This window comes from Mus caroli, unplaced genomic scaffold (assembly GCF_978045245.1).
Source record: "Mus caroli unplaced genomic scaffold, Mus_caroli_1 scaffold_16, whole genome shotgun sequence".
Taxonomy (NCBI): Eukaryota; Metazoa; Chordata; class Mammalia; order Rodentia; family Muridae; genus Mus; species Mus caroli.
The window spans coordinates 80049775-80056396 of NW_028227271.1; the positions used below are offsets into that span (position 1 = coordinate 80049775).

General features: G+C 38.0%; 1 pseudogene; it reads left to right on the forward strand.

Annotated features, from left to right (window-relative positions):
* The first annotated feature begins 1532 nt into the window (after window positions 1-1532).
* On the forward strand, window positions 1533-2278 carry LOC147000802 (coiled-coil domain-containing protein 28A pseudogene; annotated as a pseudogene).
* The last annotated feature ends 4344 nt before the right edge of the window (window positions 2279-6622 follow it).

Here is a 6622-nt window from a genome sequence, read left to right on the forward strand (position 1 = left end):
ATCCATTATATAAACAAACTCAAAGACAAAAGCTACATGATCATCTCCTTAGATGCAGAGAAAGCATTTGACAAAATCCAACACCCATTCATGATAAAAGTCTTTGAAAGATGAAGAATTCGAGGCACATAGCTAAACATAATAAAAATAATCTATAGCTAACCAGTAGCCAACATCAAAGTAAATGGTGAGAAACTGGAATCCCACTAAAATCAGGGACTAGAAAAGGCTGCCCACTTTCTCCCTACTTATTCAACATAGTACTTGAAGTCCTAGCTAGAGTAATTCGACAACAAAAGTAGAACAAGGGGATACAAATTGGAAAGGAAGAAGTCAAAATATCACTTTTTGCAGATGATATGATAGTATATATAAGTGATTCTAAAAATTCCACCAGTGAACTCCTAAACCTGATAAACAGCTTCAGTGAATTAGTTGGATATAAAATTGACTCAAACAAGTCAATGGCCTTTCTCTACACAAAGAATAAATAGGCTGAGAAAGAAATTAGGGAAACAACACCTTTCTCAATAGTCACAAATAATATAAAATACCTTGGCATGACTCTAACCAAGGAAGTGAAAGATCTCTATGATAAAAACTTCAAGTCTCTGAAGAAAGAAATCAAAGAAGATCTCAGAAGATGGAAAAAATCTCCCATGCTCATTGATGGGCAGAATCAATATAGTAAAAATGGCTATCTTGCCAAAAGCAATCTCCAGGTTCAATGCAATCCCCATCAAAATTCCAACTCAATTCTTCAAGGAATTAGAAAGGGCAATTTACAAATTCATGTGGAATAACAAAAAACCTAGGATAGCAAAAACTCTTCTCAATGATAAAAGAACTTCTTTTGGAATCACCATCCCTGACCTAAAGATGTATTACAGAACAATTGTGATAAAAACTGCATGGTGCTGGTATAGCGACAGACAAGTAGACCAATGGAATAGAATTGAAGACCCAGAAATGAATCCACACTCCTATGATCACTTGATCTTTGACAAGGGAGCTAAAACAATTCAGTGGAAAAAAGACAGCATTTTCAACAAATGATGCTGGCACAACTGGTGGTTATCATGTAGAAGAATGCGAATTGATCCATTCCTATCTCCTTGTACTAAAGTCAAATCTAAGTGGATTAAGGAACTCCACATAAAACCAGAGACAGTGAAACTTATAAAGGAGAAAGTAGGGAAAATCCTCAAAGATATGGGCACAGGGGAAAAATTCCTGAATAGAACAGCAATGGCTTGTGCTGTAAGATGGAGAATTGACAAATGGGACCTCATAAAATTGCAAAGCTTCTGTAAGGCAAAAGACACTGTCAATAAGACAAAAAGGCCACCAACAGATACCTATCCTAAATCAGATAGGGGACTAATATCCAATATATATAAAGAACTCAAGAAGGTGGACTCCAGAAAATCAAGTAACCCCATTAAAAATGGGGCTCAGAGCTAAACAAAGAATTCTCACCTGGGAGCTGGGCTCTCGATGCAGCCCTGGTGGAGGCTTTGAACACTCTCTTACCTTTCCTAGCCAAGGAAGGGTAACCACAGCCTTTTCTCCCTCTGGTCTTAATGAAGCTGGTGTTAATGCAACCAAGAATTTAAGACAATGGAAGAGCGAAAAGCAAAGAGGAAGAGTCCCAAGTCTTTCAGTGCCCACTCTACTCAGGTTGTTAATGCCAAAAAAAAAATGCCATCCCAGCTAGTAAAAGCACAGGGTTTTCAAATCCCACATCACAGTCAGCTTCTCAGAGGCCAAAGTTAAAAAGGGTGATGAAAGAAAAGAACAAACCTCCTGGAGGAGAAGGGAAGGGTGCCCAGTCCACACCCATCCAGCACTCCTTCCTCACAGATGTCTCGGATGTCCAGGAGATGGAGCGCAGCCTCCTCAGCCTGCTGAACAATTTCCACTCTGGAAAGCTGCAGGCGTTTGGAAATGAATGTTCCATAGAACAGATGGAGCATGTCTGGGGAATGCAGGAGAAATTAGCTCCCTTGAATTTGGAGCTCTATGGGGAGTTAGAGGAACTTCCTGAGGACAAACGGAAAGCAGCCAGTGATGCAAATCTGGACAGGCTTCTGTCGGATGGGGCTGAAAAGCTGACTCATCGTCTAAAAGTACTTGCTGCTCTTGCAGAAGACCCAGATTCTGTTTCCAGCACCCACATGGCGGCCCTCGACCCTCTCTAACTTCAGTTCCGGGGATCTGAAGCCTTCTTCTGGCCTCTGAGGGCACCAGGCACACATGTGCTGCACATGCTTACATTTGGGCAAATCTCACATACCCATAAAATAAAAATAAATATCTAAAACCTTAAAAAAAAAAAAAGAATTCTCACCTGAGGAATACCGAATGGTTGAGAAGCACCTGAAAAAATGTTCAGCATCCTTAATCATCAGGGAAATGCAAATCAAAACAACCCTGAGATTCCACCTCACACCAGTCAGAATGGCTAAGATCAAAAATTCAGGTGACAGCAGATGCTGGTGAGGATGTGGAGAAAGAGGAACACTCCCCCATTGTTGGTAGAATTGAAAGCTTGTATAACCACTCTGGAAATTATTCTGGTGGTTACTCAGAAAATTGGAGATAGTACTAATGGAGGATCCCCCAATAACTCTCCAGGTCATATATCTAGATGTTCCAAGTGGTAAGAAGGAAACATGATCCACTATGTTCACAGCAGCCTTATTTATAGCCAGAAGCTGGAAAGAACCCAGATGTCCCTCAATAGAGAAATGGATACAGAAAAATGTGGTACATTTACCAATGGAGTACTACACAGCTATTAAAAAGAATGAATTTATGAAATTCCTAGGCAAATGGATAGACCAGGAGGGCATCAACCCGAGTGAGGTAACCCAATTACAAGAGAACTCACATGATTTGTACTCACTGATAAGTGGATATTAGCCCAGAAAATTAGAATACCCAAGATACAAGATACAATTTGCAAAACACATGAAACTCAAGAAGAAAGAAGACCAAAGTGTGGACACTTTGCCCCTTCTTAAAATTGGGAACAAAACAACCATGGAAGGAGTTACAGAGACAAAGTTTGGAGTTGAGACAAAAGGATGGACCATCTAGAAACTGCCATTCCCGGGGATCCATTCCATAATCAGCCTGCAAATGCTGACACCATTGCATATACCAGCAAGATTTTGCTGAAACGACCCTGAAATAGCTTTCTCTTATGAGGCTATGTCGGGGCTTGGAAAATGCAGAAGTGGATGTTCACAGTCATCTATTGGATGGAACACAGGGTCCCCAATGGAGGAGCTAGAGAAAGTTCCCAAGGAGCTAAAGGGGTCTGCATCCCTATAGGTGGAATTAACCAGTACCTCTGGAGCTTTTGTCTCTAGCTTTTGTACCTAGTAGGCCATCTTTGGGAAGAGAGGCCCCTTGGTCTTGCAAACTTTATATGCTTCAGAACATCAGAATGCCAGGGCCAAGAAGTGGGAGTTGGGCGGGGGGGAGTAGTGGAGTGGGGGAAGAGGGTCTGGGGGACTTTTGGGATAGCATTTGAAATGTAAATGAAGAAAATATCTAATTAAAAAAAATAAAAAAAATATATCCTTTCTATATACGAGTAGTAAAGTTCTTCAAAAAGAAATGAGAGCCATCCCATGACAATCTTCTTATAACTGGAAAAAGAAACGCCCTCTTAAAATTCATATGAAAACAGAAAATACCTAGGGTATGCTAAGCAATCCTTCGGGTGTAAAATTATTCTAGATATATTGCAATACTTCATCTGAAAACATCACTGTAGAAGTTGGCAAGGCATAGTCTTTTTTAAGGCTATGATGTTATACAGCTCCTATCTTTTGACTTAAAGTTTCAGAGTTTTAGATCTTTGGTCCATTTTGAATTACTTTCTTTAATGGGGTTAATCAGGGCCTAGTTAACTCTTTAAAACTAATTTAACACTGGTGTTACTTTTGGCAACACAGGTTTTTGGAAAGACTGTCCTTTCTCCGTGGAGTTGTGGTAGCAACATTACAAACATTTTTTGACTTAGTGCACAGGACAAAGTTAGTAGATCTGCATGTGATTTCATCAGAGTATATATTTTATCCAGGACAGTACCATGGTCACGATTTCTACAGTATAGTAGCGGGTTAAATCCTGGTTTATGCAATAGTATGCTCTCTAGTTTTCTTCCATTTTGAAATTATTTTACCTACTTGGGGATGCTTGAACATTTACATGACTTTTATATATTTTACATATATCTTGGGGTATTCAACTTGTCTTATATATTACAGGTTTATGTCAATTTTCTATTTATTCATGATTTAGTCTTTGTAGCTCTTTATTTACAGTAATTTGTCATTTCATTTTGTTTGTACAATGTCTTGCTTTATATCCCCACTGTCCCTCTACAATTCTTTTCACTTCTGTAGAGATAGTACTGATATCTCTACTTTAATTTCTTTTTGGTTTATTTGATAACTAATAGATTTTAAAGAGAGTAATACTTAGCAAGTGTTGTGGATAGCTCTGGGGCTAATTATTTTTTATGTTAATTCCATTCTCCTTTGAGGGGCTCCGATTAAGGAATGAGTCAGCACTCAGGTGATTTCCTGTAAATCTGATTCCCACCTTAATTTGTAAAATAAAGGAGAGCTGATGATTGGTAAAATAAAGGGAAGTTGGAGAGGGAGGTGGGAAGAGAAAAGGATAAAGTGGAAGAGGAAGAGGACTCAGAGGAAAAGGAAGAAGATAAAAAGCAGAGAAGAAGCACATGGCCTGGAGAAACTGCAAGTTCTAAGGGGTATCATAGATGTGGAAGATGGTAGTGTAGCAGTAGATCTGCCCAATCTAGGTGCACAGCATGTAATCACATTAATTGTGTTGTGTTTTCATTGCTGGGACATAATTGGGTTGAAGATTTACAGCTACAGGCAAGAAAAGATATATTCAGTTAGTTATTTTGCAAATGTTATAAATTTTTTTTTGTATCTTAGGTCCAGCATGGGTATCTTCTTTGAAACTCCTTCATTTGTTTGTAGTGAAATATTTTTATTTCCTCCTCATTTTTTTTTGTGTGCATTCAACAGCTAATTTCTAGTTACAATAGAGATTTAATTTATCACTCTAATATTATAATTCTGACTTCAATTATACCAGTGTAACTTTTCCTTCTTAGATTCCATATGAGCTTCATAGCAACATCCTAGTTGCTGATGTCATAAAAGTGCCTATCTATATTTCTGAAAGTGAACATAATAATTACATACCCAATTCTCTACATTATGCAGAAAAATTGTGGTTTTGCATACCAATGCTGCAACATATTCTTATCTATGCTAGTAATTTTTAGGATGTATTTATGTCTTAAGATAGGCAGGAAGCAAAAAGAGGAGTGACTAGGCATGCTGATATTACCAGTGATAATTACAATAGTTCCTGCAACCACTCTTACTCAAATTTCTATTTCTGTATATAGCTCTTGTTACTGTCTCACGTAGTGTTTTCGCACTCTGCATAATCCCTTTCAGTATTCTTTTTTGAGTGGGTATAGCTGTGGGGACATTGTGATCTTCTATTTATTTGAGAATCACCCAATTTTACCTTCAGTTTGGAAAAATAGTTTTGTTGTATATATAATTTTTTGTGGCAAGTTGGGCTTACTGATATAGGCTTGTGATTCAAGCTTCAGGGACAGAGGTCGGAGGCTCATAATGCCTACTGGGAATATGGAGTTAGTTCAAAGACAGCATAGACACGTTTGAAATACTCTGCTTTAAGAGAATAAGAGAGTAAGAAGACCAGTGATATGGCCTAGAGATCAAGCACAGGAGGCTATAATCATAATCCACACTGTATAATTGTAGTCAATATAACAGTTGCCTAAGAGTTGCTTATTGTATTTTAGAACTTTGAATACCTGAAACTACTGCCTTCTAGTCTCCTAAGGTTTCTGAAAAAAAAATTCTTTTGAGAGTTCTTGTCAGGAATTTGAGCTTTCTGGGTTCCTGAGATTGAACTCAGCTGTTCAGACATGATTGCAAGGAACTTTACCAAGTGAGCAAACATGTTGGTTTCTTTATGAGTCTGTTTTGTGTTTTCTGTGTACTTTCTAACAATATGCCTTCACAGCATGGAGTGCTGTGGTCTCTCCTAACGGTCTCCTACTTCAAAGTCTCACTATAGCCACCTTTCTTTGAACCTCCCTCACCTATAATATAATTTTGTTGTACCCATTGCCAACTTTGTTTTTTGTTATTTGGAATTACATAGTTTAGTAAGATTATCAAAACTATCTGCTCAGATTTCTGCCATGCACATAATTCACTAGTCTATATTAATTATTATCTTATTTTGTGATATTCATCAGTCTCCACCATGTCAAGGATCAATCTGTTTGTAAACTCCAGGCAATTTCAAAATTTTCCAAACCAGAAAATTTTTCCCAGGTCATGTCTTTGCGTTCTTCATACATTCAAGGTCTTCTATTGATTTCATCTTTTATGTGCAGAATGCTAACATGAAATTCATAAAATTTAATTTGGTGTATAGATTGTTCTATCCCTAAAAGCACTCCAAGAGTCACTTGAGTGGGAGGTCTAAGGCATACCACAGTGAACAGAGGCACAATATG